Source organism: Bufo bufo, chromosome 7 (genome assembly GCF_905171765.1).
Source record: "Bufo bufo chromosome 7, aBufBuf1.1, whole genome shotgun sequence".
Taxonomy (NCBI): domain Eukaryota; kingdom Metazoa; phylum Chordata; class Amphibia; order Anura; family Bufonidae; genus Bufo; species Bufo bufo.
Window position 1 is genome coordinate 43,817,842 of NC_053395.1, and position 25,089 is coordinate 43,842,930.

Here is a 25,089-nt window from a genome sequence, read left to right on the forward strand (position 1 = left end):
CGAATTCAGCCAAGGACAAATGTTTCACCCAAAGATGTTGGTTGTCGGAGACGTAACACCTCAAATACTGTTCCAGAGACTAGTTTAAACGTTCAGTTTGACCATTGGTTTCAGGATTAAAGGCCGAAGAAAAAGACAGACAAATATTAAATTTATGACAAAAGGCCCTACCAAATTTTGAGACGAATTGAACACCTCTATCCGAAACCACATTCTCCGGAATTCTTTGTAGGCGTATTACATGGTCCACGAAAAGGGAAGCAAAAATTTTTGCATTGGGCAATTTTGACAGAGGAATGAAATGAACCATTTTACTGAACCTGTCAACGATTACCCACACAACCGACTTACCCTTCGAAACCGGTAGGTCGGTAATAAAATCCATGGAAATATGGGACCAAGGTCGACTAGGGATGGGCAGCGGTCGCAAATAACCCACTGGACGGGACCTAGGAGTCTTGAACCTGGCACAAACCTCACAAGAGGATACATATGACTGGATATCTCTAGACTAGGTGGGCCACCAGTAGAACCTGGAAACTAGTTCCTTGGTGGCATTAATGCCAGGATGCCCACTGAAAGCAGAATTGTGGCACTCATCTAACAGTCGGAGACGCGGATGACCAGGGACAAACAACTTATCTTTAGGTGATTGTCCCGCAGTAATCTCGGTCGTCAAATCGGAAGAGACCGCAGCCACAATGATACCTGCCGGCAAAATAGGTTCTGGTGGAGTATCAGGAGACTGAAAGGCACAAAAACTCCAGGATAGGACATCAGCTTTGAAATTTTTACTTCCTGGCCTGAAAGTAATTCAAAAGTTAGAGTGTAAAGAACAATGCCCACCTAGCCTGTCTGGGATTCAAACGTTTAGCAGACTCCAAAAACCTTACATTTTTATGATCAGTAAGTACCGTAGCACGAGGTTAAGCCCCCTCCAAAAAATGCCATTCCTCAAAGGCCCATTTAATAGCAAATAACTCTCGATTACCAATATAATAATTTCTCTCAGTAGAAGAGAACTTACGAGAAAAGAAGGCGCAAGGCCTCAGGTTCATGAGAGTTGATGACCCTTGGGATAATACTCCCCATCCTCGGAGGCATTGAAATAGAAATATTAATATTTGAAATCCGCTCTCATCAAACTTTGTGTATGGAAAGGTAAAAATCCCTCAACCGCAGTCAGAATTAGACACAGGTGTTACTATCTTGAATTCTTCTGAGCAACACCCCTTCCCCCTGCCCAGTCTGTTTCTTTTATTTACTCACAAAAGGTGTAAAAGGGGCTGCCCCATAACAAGGTTGCAGGAAGTGATGACATACAGGAAGTAATAAAAAACAGGAAGTGATGACCTAGGAAGACAAGACACCATCATTTAGAATAACCTAGCCAGCTAACAAACACATGTATGCAATAACCACTGGAGCGAACTTTATCCAGCCTTGCTCAGTGATCAATGCCAGATAAAGTTACTATGATCCTCATGCATGTTTATTTACAGGACAACGTCATTATCTCCAGCGGCTGATAAGGCGCACTAGAGACAACAAACGCACGTTCCTTTCATATATTGTTCTCTTAACAAATGCATCCACGCCAAGCCAATAAATCCGCGACTTGTGCGGGGGCCCTAGCCAGTGTCCATACTTCAGCCAACAAAACACTGCTCTGCTGAACACATCAGTCTCCCCCGGCCCACAGCCCAGTGCTTAGCACATGGACCATTCGCCAACGGAGACCTCTGCGCCCAGCAGCTGTGACAGGACATACACAGGAAGATATCCACTCCAATGGTTTGCCCTGACACTGAGAGACATGATGACAATACACAATATATAAGAAACACATCCTAATAAAATTTCCACAACAGCATCAACCTCAACCACAAAAGGCCTCTCGGTCTGATTGAACCAACACTGGGGCATTAATGAAACACTTCTTGAGTGTATCAAAAGCCTCTATGGCCTCAGTCAACCAATTCACTAGATCTGCCCCTTCCTTGGTTAAGTCAGTGAGAGGCTTTTTTCAATAATAGAAACATTTTTAATAAACTTCCGGTAATAATTAGAAAAGCTCAGAAAGAGTTGTAATGCTTTAAGAGAGGAGGGTCTCACCCATTCCAAAATAGCCTGCACCTTCCCCGGATCCATCTTAAAGGAGTGGGGTGTGGGAATATATCCAAAAAAGGAAATTTCCTGCACTCCAAATCTCGAAGAACCTCCAGTACCTGTCTAGTGTAAATAATGTGAGAATCCCAGTCAGGTTAATAAATCGGAATATCATCAAAATAAACAATCACGAATTTTCCAATAAATTGCCTAAAAATGTCATTGACAAAATTTTGGAAAACTGCCGGGGCATTACTCAAACCAAACGGCATCACCAAATACTCAAAATGACCCTCAGGGGTATTAAAGGCAGTTTTCCACTCATCCCCCTCCTTAATTCGAATAAGATTATAGGCCCCCCTGAGATCAAGTTTAGTGAACCAGTGAGCTCCCAGAACTTGATTAAACAGGTCTGGGATTAAAGGCAAATAATACTGGTTCTTAACAGTAATCTTATTTAACTCTCTATAATCAATACATGGTCTCAATCCACCATCCTTTTTTCCCACAAAGAAAAACCCCGCCCTCCATAGGAGACACCGAGGGTCTAATATGTCCTTTTTGTAAGCTCTCCTTCAAGTAATCCCTTATAGACTTCCATTCTGGACCGGACAGATTATAAATACGACCCTTAGGGTACTTAGATCCCCGAACAAGGTTGATGGCACAATCATATGGTCGATGAGGAGGAAGGAAATCAGTATCGGACATGGAAAAAACATCAGCAAAGTCATTGATATACGTGGGAAGAGTTTTTAACTCTGTAGTGACTCCAGCCTGAATAATAGGTAGACAGCATGAATCACATTTTAACCCCCATTTCTCTAATTCACCCGTGAACCAGTTGATGACTGGGTTATGAACCTGGAGCCAAGGCATGCCAAGAACTACCTCCACGGGTAAATTCTTTAAAATAAAAAAACAACACTCTGTATGAAGGGCCCCCACAGTCAAGGTCACCTCAGGGGTATAATATTCTACTGTTCTGCCCACCAAAGGAGTGGAATCAATAGCAATAAAATGAATTGGGTTAGCAAGAGACAAAATGGGCACACCAAGGGAAAGAGCAAAATTGTGGTCAATAAAATTAGAGGCGGACCCAGAATCAATAAATGCCTTCCCAGAACCCTTACAGGTACCAAAAGAAATAACCACAGGTAACAATACTTTCTCTTTAACCACCTCGGGAAGTACCTTATCCTTTTGGACCTCAGGATGCGGAGATCTCCTGGAGGGAGGAATTTTAGGACATTGCCATAACCAGTAAAAGCAGGCACCCCTTTGAAGTCTTTGATCTCTCATGGTCATTCCAAGCTGCATAGACTCTTCTAGAGGATTCTCCAACTTGACTCTCAAGGGTGAGGAGTCAGGTTTAGCTACCACCTGTGGAAACGTCAATTGTTCTCTTTGTCTTTCCCTTATACGTCATTGCAGTCTAACTGCTAAAGTCATGGTCTGCTCTAAGGTGCCGAGAACAGGATAACTGACCAACATATCCTTCAGAGAGCCCTACCCTGAACTGACACTTAAGCGCTGGATCGTTCCAGCCAGAGGAAACGCACCATTTCCAGAATTTGGTGCAGTATTCCTCCACAGGTCTGTCTCCCTGGGTAAGAGACTTTAATTGAGACTCTGCCACAGCCGACCTATCGGGTTCATCATAGAGTACACTTAAATCCTGAAAAAATGCTTCAACAGTAGCTAGGCGAGGGGAATCCCTGGGGAAAGAGTAAGCCCATTCTTGTGGGTCTCCCTGCAGCAAAGAGATAATAATGCCTACTCTCTGTTGTTCGGAACCTGAAGAGTGTGGGCGTAGACGAAAATAAAGCTTACAGCTCTTCTTAAATGTCAGAAACTGCTTATGATCCCCTGAGAAACGATCCGGCAACTTAACATGAGGTTCACAATTCTGAAAGGATGAGGCCACTATAGGTGGGGTCTGAAGTATCTCCTGCTACTGTAGTCTCTCTGCCATTTCCTGCACCATTTGGGCGAGATTATGTACTTGATCCGTAAGGACTTGCGTAGGGTCTATTTTTAGATAAGGCCTGTGATTCTGTCACTAAAGGTAGGAATAAGTGCAGCCCTAAACTCCACCCACACCTCTGTCCCTACCTACTTGCACGATCCGTCCTAACCAATGAGCTACAACTGGGCAGCAGTCCCTAGCTTACGTATATGTGCAGGGGCCTAAAGGATGGAACAACAAAGGGAGGGAACAAAAGACACAGACAGAAACACAGAAGCAATGCTTACCAAGCCGGGAGAGAACCACAACCGGAGTCAAATACAAGCCGAGTTCAGGAGCCAAGAGGTCACGTCAGTACCAGGGGTAATACAAGTTCAAAGTCAAATTCAAGCCGAGGTCAAACAAACAAAGTCACATATGCAGGGTACGCTAGTGAGGTAACAAGACCAATCACAGGAAACCTGTGGCCAGCAGGTTACCTGTTTAAATAGGCCTAATTGATGGGTCACATGACGTGGCCAGCGTCACGTGACCCACGTCCAACGCATCAATACACCTGAGCGCCGACTCATGAGCATCGGCGCTCAGTTCCTCCCCTGCTCGTTGTCTAGGGGATGAAGGACGCCAGCCAGTCCTCCCCGCCCCCTTGTTACCATGGAGACGAGGATGCCGACACATGGGATGCCGGCGGAGCTGCAGTAAGAGAGCGCGTCGCCGGCCCCCCGTTACAGTGCCCTTTAGATCATCCAAAAAAAACATTGAGTGGACCTGAAAGGACCAACTATTTGCTCCCTTTCCCCTTCGTCACAATAATGTTCTGCAAAGGATTTCAGTTTTTTAAATAATATTTTAACCTGATGTTCCTTATTTTTGGTGGCCATCGTGTGTTTCATACATAGTACTTTTTTATTTATAGTCATAATGACCTGGCCAGGATCCGGGAGTTGTGGAGACAGCTATTCAGAGAGAATACATTTCTTTGCTGCCATAATGATGGTATGAGCTATAGGAGAAAAGTGGGCCCACCCTCCAGTGTTTGGGTTTTTTCCTGTTACACAAAATAGTATCATCTTGTGATCTAAGGGGTCTCTGAATCTACTTGATCTACTGGATCTACTAGAAATTTCTTTCCAGATGGTAGTTAGTCGGGGGCATTGCCAAAGCCCGTGGTATTTAGATCTGTGCAAGATTCTTTGCACTTAGGGCATGCTGTCTGCCTGTCGGGTTTAAAGAAATGTGGATAGTAGGTTGAAAACGTATATTGCTCTATGTATGATTTTTAACTGAGTTTCCCGCCAGCTCTCAGATAATACGTCTTCCCCCCCTTTCAAGATATCCTGCACCACCTCTGATTCTCCAAATTGCTTTGCCCATCCCTTATACACTGACTGGGTGCCTCCAGAATGCATTTTGGATCTAATGAAGGAATAGATGTCTGATATAGAATGTCTAGTCTTGGATTGGAGGAAGCTGTCAAAAGCATTATCTCTCAGTAATGTTTTATTTGCTGATATGGAAAGTGTTGAGAACCCTGCAGATCGTATTTGTTACACAGTTCCTCCACTGTTAACCATCTTGGCTTCTGTTCATGGAAAAAATCTCCCAATCTAGTTTATGGGCATTTTGAATGGCAGAAGAGGAGCCCAAGTATTGGTGGATCCTCAGTTTAAAAAAAGAAAAGGAAGGCACCAAGTGTTCAGTATGTTCCCAAGTTAATGTGATTTTTTTTTCTTGAACAAGAGGGTCACTTTAAGTAACACTGCAAAAACAACAATAGTTGTTGCAAAAGCAAGTAATAGTCTTCCTGTATATATAAATGAATAAGCAATAAGACCGATTTTGTGCCTTCTACTATACAGCTTGGGTTGAATTAATATTTTCCACAAGTAGGGGTATTAAAGCAAAGAAACCCCAATGGAAAAGTCAAAATATGATTACTCTCATACTGCTAATGGTGCTGCTACAGGAAAAAATGTCCATCTCAGGAAGAAGGCCCAATGCTTGCCAATCCCTTTCTATTTAAAGGGGTTGTCCAGAGGTGTAAAATTTTTAGGAAAGTGCTCATAATGGTTTAAAAAAAAAAAATCAAAACTTATCCTCATTAATTTTACACCACAGCCGTTTTTAAGCTTACTGGGTTTCCACTTCCTGGTCTGTGCTTTACAAACAGGAAATGGCAGGAAACAAATGCTCAGCCACCCAATCACTGGCCGAAGTGGAGATCCACCTCATTCAATGATTGGCTGATTACTGGCATCCCCTCTGTGTTTAGCCTGGACCAGGAAGTAGGTGACTGGGCAGGGTGAGTAACTGTGTTTTTTTTCACACCATTTCGAAAACTTTAGGAAATATTTTACCCCGTTGGACAACCCCTTTAATTTAATGCTGTTGCTTAACCCCTTCAGGACCCTGCCATTTTTCACCTTAAAGACCAGGCCATTTTTTGCAAATCTGACAAGTGTCACTTTATTGGTGATACCTTTAAAACGCTTTTACGTATCTAAGCCATTCTGAGATTGTTTTCTCATCACATATTGTACTTAATGACAGTGGTAAATGTGAGTCAAAATATTTCATTTTTATTTATAAAAAAAATTATCAAATTTACCAAAAAATTCGAAAAATTTTCAATTTTTAAAATGTCAATTTCTCTGCTTTTAAAATAGATGGTGATACATCCTAAAATAGTTATTACTTTACATTTCCCATATGTCTACTTCGTGTTTGGATCATTTTGTAAATTACATTTTCTTTTTTTGGGACGTTAGAAAGCTTAGAAGTTTAGAAGCAAATCTTTAAATTTTTCAGAAAATTTCCAAAACCCACTTTTTAAGGACCAGTTCTGGTCTGAATCACTTTGTGAGGCTTACATAATAGAAACCACCCATAAATGGCCCAATTTTAGAAACTACACCCCTCAAGGTATTCAAAACTGATTTTACAAACTTTCTTAACCCTTTAGGTGTTCCACAAGAATTAAAAGAAAATGTAGATGAAATTTCAGAATTTCACTTTTTTGGCAGATTTTCCATTTTAATCAATTTTTACCAGTAACAAAGCAAGGGTTAACAGCCAAATAAAACTCAATATTTATTGCCCTGATTCTGTAGTTTTTAGAAACACCCCATATGTGGTCGTAAACTGCTGTTTGGGCACATGGTAGGGCGCAGAATGTTAAGGAACGCCATATGGTTTTTGGAGGGCAGATTTCACTGGGATCATTTTAAGTTAAGACCCCCTGATGCACCCCTAGAGTAAAGACTCCAAAAAAGTGATTACATTTTGAAAAATATACCCCTCAAGATATTCAAAACTGATATTATAAACTTTGGTAATCCTTTAGGTGTTCCGCAAAAATTAAAGGAACATGTAGATGAAATTTCAGAATTTCACTTTTTTGGCAGATTTTTCCATTTTAATCAATTTTTTCCAGTAACAAAGCAGGGGGTTAACAGCCAAATAAAACTCAATATTTATTGCTCTGATTCTGTAGTTTACAGAAACACCCCATATGTTGTCGTAAACTGCTGTACGTGCACACGGCAGGGCACAGAAGAAAATGAATGCCATATGGTTTTTGGAGGGCAGATTTCACTGGGATCATTTTAAGTTGCCATGTCACATTTGAAGACCCCCTGATGCACCCCTAGAGTAGAAACCCACCAAAAATGACCCCATTTTGGAAACTACAGGATAAGGTGGCAGTTTTTTTGGTACTATTTTAGGGTACATTTGATTTTTGGCTTCTCTATATTACACTTTTTGAGAGGCATGGTAACAAAAAATAGCTGTTTTGGCACAGTTTTTATTTTTTGTTATGTATAATGTTCATCTGACAGGTTAGATCATGTAGTATTTTTATAGAGCAGGTTGTTACGGACATGACAATACCAAATATGGTTGTTTGTTTCAGTTTTACATAATAAAGCATTTTTTTAAATGATTATTTTAGTGGGCGACTGTCTTATGCAAGGGCTAATGACAATTTGATTGGTACTATTTTAGGTTGCATATGACTTTTTGATCTCTTGGTATTACACTTTTTGTGATGTAAGGTGACAAAAAATTACTTTTTTGACACACTTTTTATAGTATTTTTTTTATAGTGTTCACCTGAGGGGTTAGGTCATGTGATATTTTTATACAACAGTTTCCTACGGACGCGGAAATACCTAATATGTATACTTATTTAAATTTTAAACAATAACATCATTTTGTAAACAAAAAAAATCATGTTTTAGTGTCTCCATATTCTGAGAGCCATAGTTTTTTTTATTTTTTGGGCAATTGTCCTAGGTAGGGTTTTGGGGTGCGTATGAATTTTTGATCATTTGGTATTATACTTTTTGTGATGTAAGGTGACAAAAAATTGCTTTTTTTACACCATTTTTATATTTTTTTTTACGGTGTTCACCTGTGGGGTTAGTTCATGTGATACTTTTATATAGCAGGTTCTTATGGACATAGCGATACCTAATATATATACTTTTATTTATTAAAATTTTACACAATAACAGCAGTTTTGAAACAAAAAATCTTTTTAGTGTCTCCATAGTCTGAGAGTCATAGTTTTTTATTTTTTGGGCGATTGTCTTAGGTAGAATCTTATTTTTTGTGGGATGAGATGATGGTTTGATTGGTATGATTTTGGGGTGCGTACGACTTGGTATTACACTTTTTGTGATGTAAGGTGACAAAAAATGTGTCACAGCCACTATCTCTGGCTGTGACCTTCCGCCCTTGCTTGTTCGGCGCTCCTCGCTGAAGTTTCGTTTCTGTGTGTTATTTGTGGTTCTGTATGGGTTAACTCCCCTGTGTTCCTATTAGGAGTTAATCCTCTCTGTCTGCTCCATGGGTGTGGCCTCTCTGCTGCACCCATGGAACCTGTATATAAGGCTGAGGTTTTCTCAGTTCTGGTCAGCTCTCCTGGTGTGTGTTGTCTTGTCCTGCTCCTTGTTTGTACCCACTCTCCAATGCTGCTGACCCATGGGATCTGTGTCTGTCTGTGCTCTGTGGGTTTCCCTACTTGTTCATTGATGTCTTCTTTCCTGTGTTTCTGTTATCTGTTCTGCCAGTTATGTTTTAGTTACCTTGTGTGTATTCATGTCTCTGTTCAGCAAGCCCTTGCTGCACCTTTCTTTGCAGCAGAGTGCCATGGGTAAGGCCATGCAGTTTACTACTGGTGGAGCAAGTCCTTCTCTGCTCATTGTCACTCCTGTTTCCTTGCTATGTACTCCTGCTTGTGTTATTAGTTGCCCTGTTTGTATTTGCCTGTCTATGTTATGTATGCCTATGTGCCGTCGGTACCTTCTGGTACCTGTTGTCCATTCGTTCCTGCTGTCACTGTCTAGTTCACGCTCCAGAGTGGACCCTGGCAACTTCCTGCTGCAAAGCCTAACCCTACCATCTGGGGCCCTAGTGAATACCAGGAGTTGCTTAGTCACGCCCCTCTGGAGTATTACTAGACAGTGGCACAGTGGGGGTTTACTCCCACTGTGCTGACGGTACATAGAGCTCATGTTTTGTCTGTGCTGGTTTTTGTTTGTGCAATAAACTCTTGTGTGTCTGTACCTGATATCCGTTTGTTTATTGCTTGACGACGCGGTGGTCTCTCCTTGGACCTCCAACTCGTGACAAAATGGCTTTTTTTTTTACATCTTTTTTTTTTTTTTGCGGTGTTCACCTGAGGGGATAAGTCATGTGATATTTTTATAGAGCAGGTCATTACAGATGTGGCAATACCTAATATGTATATAATTTTTATTTATTTAAGTTTTACACAATAATATAATTTTTGAAACAAAAAAAAATCATGTTTTAGTGTGTCCATAGTCTTAGAGACATAGTTTTTTTTATTTATTGGGAGATTGTCTTAGGTAGGAGCTCATTTTTTATGGGATGAGGTTACGGTTAGATTGGTACTATTTTGGGGGGCATACGCCTTTTTGATCGCTTGGTGTTGCACTTTTAGTGATGTAAGGTGACAAAAAAATAGTTTTTTTAGCACAGTTTTTATTTTATTTTTTTGACGGTGTTCACCTGAGGGGTTAGGTCATGTGATATTTTTATAGAGCCGGTCGATACGGACACGGCGATACCTAATATGTCTTCTTTCCTTATTTAAAAAATAATAATAATTAACTTTATTTTGGGAAAAGGACTTTTTTTTTTACTTGAAACTTTAATTTCTTTCTTAAACAATTTTTTTAACTTAAATTTTTTGTCAAACTCTGGGACTTCTACTTTTGGGGGTCTGATCCCCTTTACAATGCATTACAATACTTACTGTATTGTAATGCATTGGCTGTAAGTGTATTACACACTGTAATACACTTACAGCTTCCCCCCTGTGAGATCCAGGGGGCTGGATCTCACAGGCTGTCACGGAAGGCAGCCACGAGGCCTAAGGAAGGCATCGGGCTGCCTTCCCTGCCATCGGGTCCCTGTCACAGCAGCCCGGGGACCCGATGGACACTCCGCAGGATCCCGCACGTGCCGCGGTCAGCGCTGACCGCGGCAATGCGAGAGTTAATGCGCCGGCATCTGTGTTTTCACTGATACCAGCGGATACAGCAGGGGTCCGGCTATCAGTGACTGCCGGACTCCAGCCACTGATCGGACGCAGCTCCTGCACCCGCCCGATCAGCTCGCCGTACATGTACGGCGCTGGTCCTTATGTCACATCCACCAGGCACCGTACATGTACGGCGTGGGTCCTTAAGGGGTTAAAGGACTTCTGTCAGCAGATTTGTACCTATGAAACTGGCTGACCTGTTGCATGTGTGCTTTGCAGCTGAAGGCATCTATGTTGGTCCCATGTCCATATGTGTCCACATTGCTGAGAAAAATAATGTTTTAATATATACAAACGAGCCAGTAGATACAGCTAGTGACAGTTAAAGGATGGAACTACTGAGCATATGCGTCCACCTCAGCGAGGTGGACAGAGAGATAAGGACACAAACAGCAGGTGGTGCTATACAGATAGATTTTATTCAATATCTCAGTGGCTATAGTAAATTTTTAATTACATGCAATAACAAAAATATTTGGATGCAGGTGCTGGTTTGAAAAATTAAGACATAAAAATGTGACTTAAACAATAGATTAATTTCTGATAACACATTCCCTTTAAACCTGAAGAAGGAACAGGTTTGGTTGTATAATGTGTTGTTCTACACATTTAAAAAATTAAAAAATAACCAACAAGATCAAGTACAAAGAAGTGATTTGGAGCTTTTCCGATGTATAAAGCCATGCTGACAACTAAGTTTCTGTTTGTCCTGAATCATCTTCTTGCTAATCAATCTGAAATTATATTATGCAGTCTCAGTTTATCAGGCTCTTGAACTGAAGTAGTTAATTAGAGTCTCTTCACAGCACATTTCTGACTGGTTTATCTATATTCCAGTGTCATTAATGCTCTATATGAAAGGAGTCCAGTAAATCTGTCCAAACCAGTGGATGCAGTAACCTAATACTCCAAGTCAGGAGCCAAAAACGACAAGATCACGGAATAATAAAACAGAATTGCCTTTCAATTTATATGCTGCTGAAATTCACACTTAGGCGGAAGGCAGTGAAATGCCAACTTTGTGACCTACTGGGACCAGTAACAATCTGACAGCCTATGTGAAACACACTGGATTAAATGAAAGGCCAAGGATGTAGTAGTGGAGTATCTTGGCCAAGGCTGTTGGGTGTCCCAATGAGGGCTTTCCCACAGATTATTTGGACACAGACTGGGTCTTAAAGAGGACATGTCCCCTCTCCTGACATGTCTGTTTTAGTAACTATTTGCATTTCCCATGTAATAACAACTCTGAAGCATCTATTCTTATGACTCTATGTTGTGTCATTCCTCAAGTATTCCTACTAGATGTTTAAAATAATTTGCCAGCAGTCAAAAATAAAGCTCCATCTGGGGGTTACCAGTTGCGGGTGTGTCCCTGCAGAGTACAACATTATCCAATCAGTATCACTAGTAGCAAAATGTGCAGGGACCCACCCCCAACTGCTAACACCCAGCTGGACCTTTACTGCAGAATGCTGGCAATTCATTCATAAACTTCTAGTAGGAATAATACAGGTCCAAAACAACATAAATTCTGGAGCTTTTTTCCATATAACTGTTTGTTGGCTGATTAGTGGACGGATTATGAATGAATGTTCCTAGAACGTTCATTTGGCTGACCATCGGTGCATGTAAAAGGCCCTTACAGTGTTTGGCTCACTGTCTGTTTTATTTATATAGAGGTGTTGCTTGTCATTGTATTTCTGCCTGTGATGATAATAAGATAGCTACTGAAAAGTTACATCCACAATTATCTGTAGAGAGTACCAATTCTTCTCAGATGTCCAAACATGAACTAAACAGATGTTTACAGCAATGGCCCTCAGATTACTCTTTCTCTTGTTACAGTCTCCAGCACTGGGATCTCTGGCTAGCAACCATAATCTGTCACTATGTCTGCAATGTGCAACAGCATGCAGTTCCAATAATACGACTGGCCAAAATTGTACCTGAAGTGTGCAGGGTGTCTGAACGTGTTATCCCTCCATTGCAGCAGGGTCTGAATTTCTGTATTCTAATCACCTTGCTGACTAAAATGTTGTAGCGTCTTTTCCACTAATCTGGGATGCTTGTGGTGTCTTAACTTGTTTCCCCTTTGCAATAGCAAAGTCTGTAATGCTTTATGATGGTTACTTTTCTGACCCTCTCTTTTAGTGAATTCACCATCACCAACTCCTCAGGCAGAGAGTTTCATAGTCTCACTGCTCTTACTGTAAAGAATCCTCTCCTATGTTTGTGTAGAATCCTTCTTTCCTATAGACGCAGCAGATGTCCCCCTCATCATAGTCACAGTCCTGGGGATAAATAGATGATGGGAGGGATCTCTGTACTGACCCCTGATATATTTATAAATAGTTATTAGATCTACCCTCAGTAGTCTTTTTTCTAAACTGAATAACAATTTTGATCATCTTTCTGGGACCTGTAGTCCACCCATTCCAGTTATGACTTTAGTTGCCCTCCTCTGAACCCTCTCCAGCTTTGCTATGTCTGCCTTGTTCACTGGAGCCTAGAACTGTACACAGTACTCCGTTTGTGGTCTGACTAGTGATTTGTATAGTGGCAGGACTATGTTCTCATCACTGTCATCTATGCTCCTTTTCATGCAACCTGTTATCTTATTGGCCTTTGCGGCAGCTGCCTGACACTGGTTTCTACAGTTTACTGTCAACTAAAATTCCTAAGTCTTTTTCCATGTCAGTGGTACCCTTACCCAGTGTTTTACCATTTAGTATGTCCGGGTGACTTGCATTATTCCTTCCTATGTGCATAACCTTACATTTGTCAGTGTTAAACATCATCTGCCACTTCTCTACCCGAGCCTCCAATCTATTCATATCCATCTGTAGCAGTATACTGTCCTCTGCAGTGTATGTATACAGTATATTGTCCTCTGTAGTATATACAGTCAGGTCCATAAATATTGGGACATCAACAAAATTGTAACATTTTTGACTCTATACACCACCACAATGTATTTGAAATGAAACGAACAAGATGTGCTTTAACTGCAGACTGTCAGCTTTAATTTGAGGGTATTAACATCCAAATCAGGTGAACAGTGTAGGAATTACAACAGTTTGCATATGTGCCTCCCACTTGTTAAAGAACCAAAAGTAATGGGACAAAAGTAATAGGACAATTGGCTTCTCAGCTGTTCCATGGCCAGGTGTGTGTTATTCCCTCATTATCCCAATTACAATGAGCAGATACAAGGGCCAGAGTTAATTTCAAGTGTGCTATTTGCATTTGGAATCTTTTGCTGTCAACTCTCAAGATGAGATCCAAAGAGCTGTCACTATCAATGAAGCAAGCCAGGCTGAAAAAACACAACAAACCCATCAGAGAGATAGCAAAAACATTAGGCGTGGCCAAAACAACTGTTTGGAACATTCTTAAAAAGAAGGAACACACCGGTGAGCTCAGCAACACCAAAAGACCCGGAAGACCATGGAAAACAACTGTGGTGGATGACCGAAGAATTCTTTCCCTGGTGAAGAAAACACCCTTCACAACAGTTGGCCAGATCAAGAACACTCTCCAGGAGGTATGGTGTATAGAGCCAAAAATGTTAGAATTGTGTTGATGTCCCAATATTTATGAACCTGACTGTATATATATATATATATATATATATATATATATAGTATACTGTGTTAATTACTTTACACAGTTTAGCGTCCTCTGCAAAAATTGATATTTTACTGTGCAAGCCTTCTACAAGATCTTTGCTTTCAGTATCTGGTGTGACCCCCTTGTGCAGCAATAACTGCAACTAAACGTTTCCGGTAATTGTTGATGAGTCCGGCACATTGGTTTGGAGGAATTTTAGCCCATTCCTCCATACAAAATAGCATCAATTATGTTATGATAGTGGGTTTCCTGCTCGCTTCAGCTGCTTCTACAACATTTCTATTGGATTAAAGTCAGCACTTGGCCATTTCAAAACTTCAACTTTATTCTTCTTTAAAAATTCTTTTGTAGAACGACTTGTATAGTTAAAGGGGTTTTGCCACTACAGCAAATAGCATTTATTATGCAGAGAACGTTTCCATGGTTATGACCACCCTGCAGTCCAGCTGCGTGGCTGTGCTTGTATGCTATAGAAAAAAGTACCAGCTTACGTGAGCTCCAACGGTCCCGGCCACCAGGTGCAACACGGAAATCCTTATTTTTCGACAGCAGATCGCGTATAAACCCGATCTGCTGCCGGGAAAAAACTAGTCGTTATGGGGAAGAGCGACGGCATTAACAATCGCTCATCTCTTGAGATCTCCACCAGAGAGCAGTAGATTTTTTGGAACAAACACTACCTTCCTGATAATCTGCTGTATTATTATCCCATGTAAGGGGACCTTTAGGGTCATTGTTTTGCTGCATGACCCACTTTCTCTTGAGATTCAGCTCACAGACAGATTCTGATATTTTGCTTTATTTTCAAATGTTTTTATTTCAGGTTGACATAATAAAGGAGTACATACAGTGTGATATGATAAGTAGTACTTTACAGCATTTCTTTTAGTAACAAGTCCTCGGTAAGAGTCCCAACATAGACAATTAGAGTAATGTATTGGATCTATTACGTCAACCTTCCGACATCAGTCGGTTTTTCCATATAAGTGGAGAAGGGGAGTGAAGAGGAAGGGAGAAGGGAAAGGATTGGTTATGGGGGTTTAGTAGTACAGAAACCATAACTTGACCCCCCGCAAACCATAAGCCCTGATGTTGGGAAAGTTCAGCCCCCCGTTCAGTCTAGGTTGTTGTAAAATAATATAAGGTATCCTGGGGCGACGGCCATGCCAGATAAATATGCTGTATAAGCAATTCATTTTCTTCTCATCTCTGGAGCGTAGACACATTGGTAGGGAATGTAGAAGATATAACAGTTGGGGAAATTCCAATGTATGGAAGATGTTGTCAGCCTGCTAGCGTGTTTTCCAGTGTACGCACATATGGTGTAATATTTGCATTATATAGCTTACCAGGTGACTTGGTGATCTGTACCCCCAGGTATGATATAGAGTGCGGGCGCCATTGAAAAGGGAAAGGAGCAGTCCATCTCGGTCTTGTGGGCCATTTAAGGAGCAGAGCTTCAGATTTATCCAGGTTAAGGGTGTAACACGAAAGCTGTCCAATATCTATGATATTTTGTTTTAGAATTTGCTGGTATTCAGAATTCAGAATGCCTTGTTCCATTAGTGATGGCAGATACGCAGCAAAACAGGCCCAAATCATTATACTACCACCACCGTGGTGTAGTAGTGGAGTGAGATATTTATGTTGGAATGCAGTTGTAGTGCCCTGGTGCAAGGGTACTTTGGACTATGGACATTTGTGGACATTTGTCCTATTTCTCTTTATCTCCCTACTTTATAATATTTTGAAGTGTTAACTTGCACTGTTTAAAAGCAGAAGTCCAATCAGACTGTGTAAAGTGAAAATGCAGTACAGTACACTATATAGTGTACTGTATTGTATTATACAGACATCAAACCCACTGGATCTTCAAGAACCAAGTGGGTCTGGGTCAAAAAAATAAAAATAAAAAGTGAAAAAAAGTAAAAATAAAAAAACACATTTATCACTGATTAAAAATAAAAATAAATTAATGCACTACACATGTTTGAAATCACTGCGTCCGTAATGACCTGATCTATGAAACGGTCATGTTACTTTCCCCGCACGGTGAACGCCATAAAAAATACAAATAAAAACTATGATGAAATTGAAATTTTGCCCACCTTACTTCCCAAAAAGGTAATAAAAGTGATCAAAAAAGTCGTATGTACACCAAAATGGTACCAATCAAATCGGAACCTCATCCCGCAATAAATGAGCCCCTACATGGGACAATCGCCCAAAAAGTAAAACAAAATATGGCTCTTATACTATGGAGACACTAAAATTCTGTTATTGTGTTATAGTTGTAAAGTAAAATAAATTAAAAAAAATATACATATTAGGTATCGCCGCGTCCGTAAGAACCTGCTCTATAAAAATATCACATGACCTAACCCCTGAGGTAAACACCGTAGTTTTAAAAAAATAAAAACAGTGTCAAAAAAGCCATTTTTGTCACCTCACATCACAAAAAGTGTAATAGCAAGCGATCAAAAAGTTATATGCCTCCCAAAATCCAATCAAACCACCATCTCATCCCGCAAAAAATAAGCCCCTACATAGGACAATCGCCCCCCAAAAAAAAATATGGCTTTCAGACTATGGAGACATTAAAATGATATTATTGTGTAAAACTTAAATAAATAAAAAAAAGTATACATATTAGGTATCACTGCATCCGTAAAAACCTGCTCTATAAAAATAACACATGACCTAACCCCTAACAGCAAAAAAATAATATAAATACAGTATCAAAAGACATTTTTGTCACCTTCCATCACAAAAAGTGTAATCGCAAGCGACCAAAATGTCATATGCGCCCCAAGATAGTGCCAATCAAACCGACATCTCATCCCGCAAAAAATGAGCCCCTACATAAGACAGTCGTCCAAAAAATAAAAAAATAATATGGCTTTCAGAATTTGGAGACACTAAAAAATATATATTTTTTAAATGCTTTATTGTAAAACTGAAACAAAACCCCCCATTTGGTATTGTCACATCCGTAACAACCTGCTCTATAGAAATAGCACACGATCTAACCTGTCAGATCAACAATGTAAATAACAGAAAATAAAAAAGGTCCCAAAACAGCAGTTTTTTTGGAAAATTTTCCATTTTAATCAATTTTTCCAGTAACAAAGCAAGGGTTAAAAGCCAATTAAAACTCAATATTTATTGCCCTGATTCTGTAGTTTGCAGAAACACCCCATATGTGGTCGTAAACTGCTGTATGGCTAAACGGCAGGGCACAGAAGGAAGGGAACGCCATATGGTTTTTGGAAGGCAGAATTGAAATTCTTAAATTTTATCTCCATTTGCCATTAACTCTTGTGGAGCACCTAAAGGGTTAACAAAGTTTGTAAAATCTGTTTTGAATACCTTGAAGGGTGTAGTTTCTAGAATGGGGTCATTTTTGGGTGGTTTCTATTATGTAAGCCTCACAAAGTGACTTCAGACCTGAACTGGTCCTTAAAAAGTGGGTTTTGGAAAATTTCTGAAAAATTTCAAGATTTGCTTCTAAACTTCTAAGCCTTGTAACGTCCCCAAAAAATAAAATGGCATTCCCAAAATGATCCAAACATGAAGTGGATATATGGGGAATGTAAATTAATAACTATTTTTGGAGGTATTACTATATATTATAGAAGTAGAGAAATTGAAACTTGGAAATTTGCTAATTTTTCCAAACTTTTGGTAAATTTAGTACGTTAACAAAATGTCCTCCTTGACCACAGAAAAAGCTAATTCTTTTCTTAACCCTAAAGTTTTTATCACCTGGTCCAGGTGTGACCTGACCCAATTGCATTGGCTCATCACCAGACATGAGCTCGAGTGTCTCTTTACCCAGAGTGTCAGAAGAGACCGCTTCCCTGTATGATAATAGGTCCAGAGTGAGAGGAACTTTAGATCTCTCCCTCAGGCGTTTCTCAATATGCACCGCCAGAGACATGGCCGCCTCCAATGACTCTGGATTTGCATGAAATGACAAGACGTCCTTCAGGTTCTCAGACAGTCCTTGACAAAATTGACTACGGAGAGCGGGGTCATTCCACTCTGTATCAGTTGCCCACCTCCTAAATTCAGAGCAATAGGACTCAGCTGAACGCTCTCCCTGCTGCATGCAACCCAACTTAGATTCGGCCAGGGAAACCTGATCTGGGTCATCGTAGATAAGTCCCAGAGCTCTGAAAAATTCATCTACCGACCGGAGGGATTGTGAACCAGTCGGCAAAGAGAAAGCCCAAGACTGAGCGTCACCTTTCAGCAATGAAATAATAATCTCCATTCTCTGACTCTGACTGCATACGATCGACCAGTGCAGAAACAGTATCCATAGCTGCACTGATAAAACAAAGGATAACGGTTTAGACGGTTGATAATGTCACTGGTTAAGGGGAAGGGAAAACACCAAATACACACCACAACGAATAGACAACAATCTTGGCCTCAAAAGCTAAGGAAGAGGGATGGTGACCTCCTAGTAATCCCTAGGCCTTTCCCTAACTCCTGCCATTTTGAGCAGATTCTGATGGTGGAAATACTCATACACCGGATACCTAAAGCCCTGCTAAAACTGACGAGCCCTAGGATAGGTAGCAAGGGGTGAGACAGCTGGTTCCTTCCAGAATGAAGGAATCTGCGTCTCCCTGAGGCCTAGAAACAACACACACCAGATAATAAGAAACAGCGAAGGCAACAAGTACTTAGCTTAGAGATGTATGGAGAAGCAGGAGATCCAAGACAAGCCAGCACTAGCAACTCCAAGCAGAAACTATCAACCGCATGGTCAGCAGTGTGAGGCGGATCTAAATAAAGCCTCATCACTGATAACGAGCGGCACCTGAGGAGAGATGAGATCCTGCAAAACAACAACATACATAGAGAAAAACAGAGAGACCTGTCAGATAGCCTCACGTGCAGCAAGTCTATCTGATCTTCTCACCTCTCTCACAGGAGAGACCGCCACATATATCCTGTTCATTTTCACTGTTATTGCACTATATCTATACTGCATTGTGGAAATGGTTAATGCACAGCCAGCTAATACTGAGAGACTTTGGGACTTTCTATCTATGCACTGAGGAGTTAGAAATCTTCCACACTTACTACAGTTGTGTTCAAAATTATTCAACTCCCACTGAAATTGAGTGTTTTGGCCAGTTTGACATTGATTTTGATCATTTCAGTCATCTTGTTTACAATTAAATCAAAGAGGCACTTGTAAGTCAGACAAATATAACATAACATTTATAATGAAATAACCACAAATGTATTTTCTGTGCTCACATCATTATCAGTTTTATTCAACCCCCAAGTGACATTCAATCTTAGTACTTAATACAACATCCTTTTCCAGTTATAACAGCTTTTAAACGTGAAGCATAGCTTGACACAAGTGTCTTGCAGCGATCTACGGGTATCTTCGCCCATTCTTTATGGGCAAAAGCCTCCAGTTCAGTCACATTCTTAGGCTTGCGCGCTGCAACTGCTTTCTTTAAGTCCCACCAGAGCTTCTCAATCGGATTTAAGTCTGGTGACTGCGATGGCCACTTCAAAATGTTCCAGCCTTTAATCTGCAACCATGCTCTAGTGGACTTGGAGGTATGCTTGGGATCATTGTCCTGTTGAAAGGTCCAACGTCTCCCAAGCCTCAGGTTTGTGACGGACTGCATCACATTTTCATCCAATATCTCCTGCTACTGAAGAGAATTCATGGTACCTTGCACACGCTGAAGCTTCCCTGTACCTGTAGAAGCAAAACAGCCCCAAAGCATGAATGACCCCCCGCCATGCTTCACAGTAGGCAAGGTGTTCTTTTCTTCATAGGCCTTGTTCTTCCTCCTCCAAACATAGCGTTGATCCATGGGCCCAAACAGTTCTAATTTTGTTTCATCAGTCCACAGAAAACTTTTGTGGTTTGTCCACATGACCTTTGGCATACTGCAGTCGACTCTTCTTATTCTTTGGAGACAGCAAGGGGGTGCGCCTGGGAGTTCTGGCATGGAGGCCTTCATTACGCAGTGTGCGCCTTATTGTCTGAGCTGAAACTTCAGTACTCACATCTGACAAATCTTTTTTCAGTTCCTCAGCAGTCACACGGGGACTTTTCTCCACTTTGCGCTTCAGGTAGCGCACAGCAGTCGAAGTCAGCATCTTCTTTCTGCCACGAGCAGGTAGCGTTTCAACAGTGCCCTTTGCCTTGAATTTGTGAATGATGCTTCCTATGGTGTCTCTTGGTATGTTTAACATCTTTGCAATCTTCTTATAGCCATTGCCCTTCCTGTGAAGAGAAATCACCTCTTCTCTTGTCTTCCTGGACCATTCTCTTGACTTTACCATGTTTGTAAACACACCAGTAAATGTCTAGATTCTAGAAGGAGCTGAGTATCACAGTCCTTTTAATACTGCCTAATTGGTGCTTATTATGCTTGATTGCTGCTCCTTGACATCCAGAGGTGTTTTCAAAACACTTGAATGAACCTCTGTTCTTAAGAGTGGTAGTCTTTAAGGGGTTGAATAATTGTGTCAATGAAGAAATCACAAAAAAAACATTTAATACTGTATTACAAAAAAAAATGATGTCATTTTAGTTGCATTTGGTTCTTTAAAAAGTCCTTGTAAGATTTCATTCTGAACACAATTACAAATGTACACTAAATTCCCTAAAACCATTTATAGCATTGGGGGTTGAATAATTTTGAACACAACTGTACAAGGGACTATGCAATTTTGGAGGGAAAAAACCAGACACGCTGACCTTTTGGCTGATTTAGCTCTGTTGTTTAGATCTGAAGACTTGTTCATATCTGGAAAAACAACTCAGTATTGAAACTCTATACAAGTCTATAACAGACTGAAATTGCAACACTGTTTCTGTTTAGGCTGTGCTTCCCCACACCACCCACCCACTAAAAGGTTCTAGTTCAGTTAGAAGCTGTATATAATGAGATCACCTAGTCAGAGACCCTAGTTAGTAACATAGTAACATAGTTTATAAAGCTAGAAAAAGACATCTGTCCATCTAGTTTAGCCTGTTATCCTGCAAGTTGATCCAGAAGAAGGTAAAAAACCCTGTGAGGTAGAAGCCAATTTTCCTCACTTTAGGGAAAAAAAATCCTTCCCGACTCCATTCAGGCAATCAGAATAACTCCCTGGATCAACAACCCATCTCTAGTAATACATCTAGGCCCCTCTTGAACTCTTTTAGTGAATTCACCATCACCACCTCCTCAAGCAGAGAGTTCCATAGTCTCAGTTCTCTTACAGTAAAGAATCCTCTTCTATGTTTGTGTACAAACCTTATTTCCTCCAGACGCAGAGGATGTCCCCTTGTCACAGTCACAGTCCTGGGAATAAATAGATGATAGATCTCTGTACTGACCATTTTTTCTAATTTTGATAGTCTTTCAGGGTACTGTAGTCTACCGATTCCAGTTATTACTTTAGTTGCCATTCTCTGAACGCTCTCCAGCTCTGCTATGTCTGCCTTATTAACAGGAGCCCAGAACTGTACCCAGTACTCCATATGTGGTCTGACTTGTGATTTGTAAAGTGGCAGGACTATGTTCTTATCACGGGCATCTATGCCCCTTTTGATGCAACCTATCATCTTATTGGCCTTGTCAGCAACTGCCTGACACTGGTTTCTACAGCTTAGTTTGTTGTTCACTAAAATTCCTAAGTCCTTTTCCATGTCAGTGTTACCCAGTGTTTTACCATTTAGTATGTACGGGTGACATGTATTTTTCCTTCCCATGTGCATAACCTTACATTTGTCAGTGTTAAACCTCATCTGCCACTTCTCTGCCCAAGCCTCCAATCTATCCAGATCCATCTGTAGCAGTATACTGTCCTCTTCCATGTTAATGACTTTAAAGGGTTTCTACCACCAAAAATACTGTTATGTAGCTGACTGACATTAGCGATGCGCTAATGTCAGCACTACATAACAGTATGTTTCTAACGTTAGTCCCTGTAGCCGTTTTTGTTAAAAAAGCACTTTAATTATATGCTAATGAGCCTCTAGGTGCTATGTGTGCGTAAAATCAGCACCTAGAGGCTCCGTCCACTCACCCATTATGCCGCCCAGGTCCAGTGTTGTGCCCGCCCAACTCCTCTTGATTGATGGCACGGTCCGCCGCATCGCTGCCGAAATCCCGCGCCTGCGCCGTTCACTTCTGTCTTCGGCGCAGTGAGTGAAGGCCGCTCTCCTGATGCCGGCTTCCTCACTGTGACGTAGTCGGCGCAGGCGCAGTGAGGAATCCGGCACCAGGATCGCATCATTCACTCACTGCGCCTGCGCCGAAGACAGAAGTTAACGGCGCAGGCGCGGGATTTCGGAGTATCCGGAGTACCCATTATCTTCACTCCACGCTATTGCTCTATGATATATTTTGTGTAACATAGTTATTACTGCAAGTGGTGCTTTCTACTCCAATTCCATTTTTTTTTTTTCCAACTGTATCTTGACACGGGGTTTGGCGCTCTTTTTCCCTCATTTTGTCCTTGGGGTCTATACTGCAAGTGTTTGACTTTGTTCAACACGGTAGATATATCACCCTGCACACGCTTATACTATTTTGTTAAGTGTCTGTAACTACAAACACTTTCTGGAGCTGCCTTCCCCTCCCTTTTCCTCCTTCTCTCTTTTTCCTTATTTCCACCACCCCTGTCGGCGCCCGAATTTTTCATTCCTTTGGGATACGTCGTGATCCCTACGGGTCTGAATTAACTTCCCCTTTTTTTCTCTGTTTTTTATTTTGTATCACTGAGCCAGTTATTTACCCACATACAGACATTCTCCCATCCCAAGCATTCTCATTTTATATACTAACCTTTTACCTGGCACGGTATCAAATACTTTGGAGACATCCATATGACATCCATTGATTTGCCGCGGTCAAGTCTCGAACTTACCTCCTAGAAACTGATTAAATTAGTTTGACATGAGCGATCCCTCATGAAGCCATGCTGATATGGTGTTATTTGCTTATTTTCATTGAGGTACTCCAAGATAACATCTCTTAGAAAACCTTCAAACTATTTACCCACAACAAATGTTAAACTTACCAGCCTATAGTTTCCGGGCTCTGTTTTTGGTCCATTTTTTAATATTGGCACCACATTTGCTATGCGCTAATCCTGTGGAACATTCCCTGTCAGTATAGAGTCCGTAAATATTAGAAATAAGGGTCTGGCTATGATATTACTTAATCCTCTCAGGATACGGGGGTGTATGCCATCTGGTCCCGGCAATTTGTCTATTTTAATCTTTTTAAGATGCCGCTGTACTTCTTCCTGGTTCAGAAAGGGCACTTTTAATGGTGAATTTACTTTTACATTTTGCATTTCATCTAACACTTTTAGGGTTAGTTTTACTGTATTTGACAATGAATCTCTCAGTCTCTAGTTTGGCTGCTTTTATTTGTCTTTCACATATTCATTTTTTTCCTTTTAGATTTCCAAAGCTTCCTCGCTACCCTTCTGTTTTAGTGATTTAAATGCTTTCTTTTTGTCATTCATTTCTTTTTTTACAATTCTATTTATCCACATTGTTTTTTTCTTGTTCCTTACCCTTTTATTCCCATAAGGTATGTAACTCTCTCAATTAGAGTTTAGGATGATTTTCAAAATATCCTATTTTGTGGCTGTATTACGGGTTTTGTTCCTACTGCATTTTTGTGTGGCAAAACTGACCCATGCCCTTCATTCTCTGGGTCAGTACGATTACAATAATACCTCATATATATATTTTTTTTTATGTCTAAAAAGTGTAAACATAAATTTGAACTTTGAAAAAAATAATTGCTTTTTACATCACCATATTCTGACACCCATAACTTTTTTATACTTATGTCTACTGAGCTATATGGGGGCTAATTTTTTGCGGGACAATCTATAATTTTTATTGATATCATTTTGGAGTGTGTGTGACTTTTTGAGAGAAGCAATTAAAAAAATGGCAAATTGGTCATTTTGACATTTTTTTCCGTTACACCATTTACCATATTGGATTTTTTTAATATATATTTTAATAGTAAGGGCGTTGATACCCATGATGTTCATATTTATTGTTATTTAGGTATTTTTTTTTATTATATGGAAAGGGGGTTGATTAAAACTTTTATGTTTTTTTTATTTTTTATATATTTTTTAACATTTAAAAAAAAATTGTGATGATTTTGAAGATCATTTAAATTCTGTTTTTTAATTTTTAATTTTGTGCTATGAGGGATTTTTAAAATGTGTTTTGGACTGCAGATTGTTCATTTCTTATCCTGGACTGCCATCTGGTGGCCAAAATAAGAATTGCAGCATGAACACTATAAGCCTCGTCAGCAAGGCTTACATAGTTTAGTGCAGGGGTGCACAACCTTTTCTGGTTGGGGGCCACATTGTCAGACTGAAGGAATCTCAAGGGCCAAAAATAAAAGTTAAAAGGGGTATTAAAAACTGAAATACTATATTTATGGCGTATTGTACATACAGTATATATTATAAATGTCTGGTTACACCTCCAGGATTCCCATCTAATGGGAAAATAAATGAAAAATATATGTGAGCAGCTACAAGACATAGACATATATGTCTGTTACCATATGGTGGGGGCCGCACAGAACGATATCGAGGGCCGCATGTGGCCTCTGGGCCGCAGGGTGTGCACCCCTGGTTTAGTGCAACTACCGCTGCCCCCATTGGCCGCAGGGGGCATCGGTAGGAAGCCCGGAAGCGCGATCTTCCTGTGTTTTTGTGTATTTAGATACTGTGATCTCACTTGATAATGGCATCTATAGCTTTTAATTACCGTGATCGG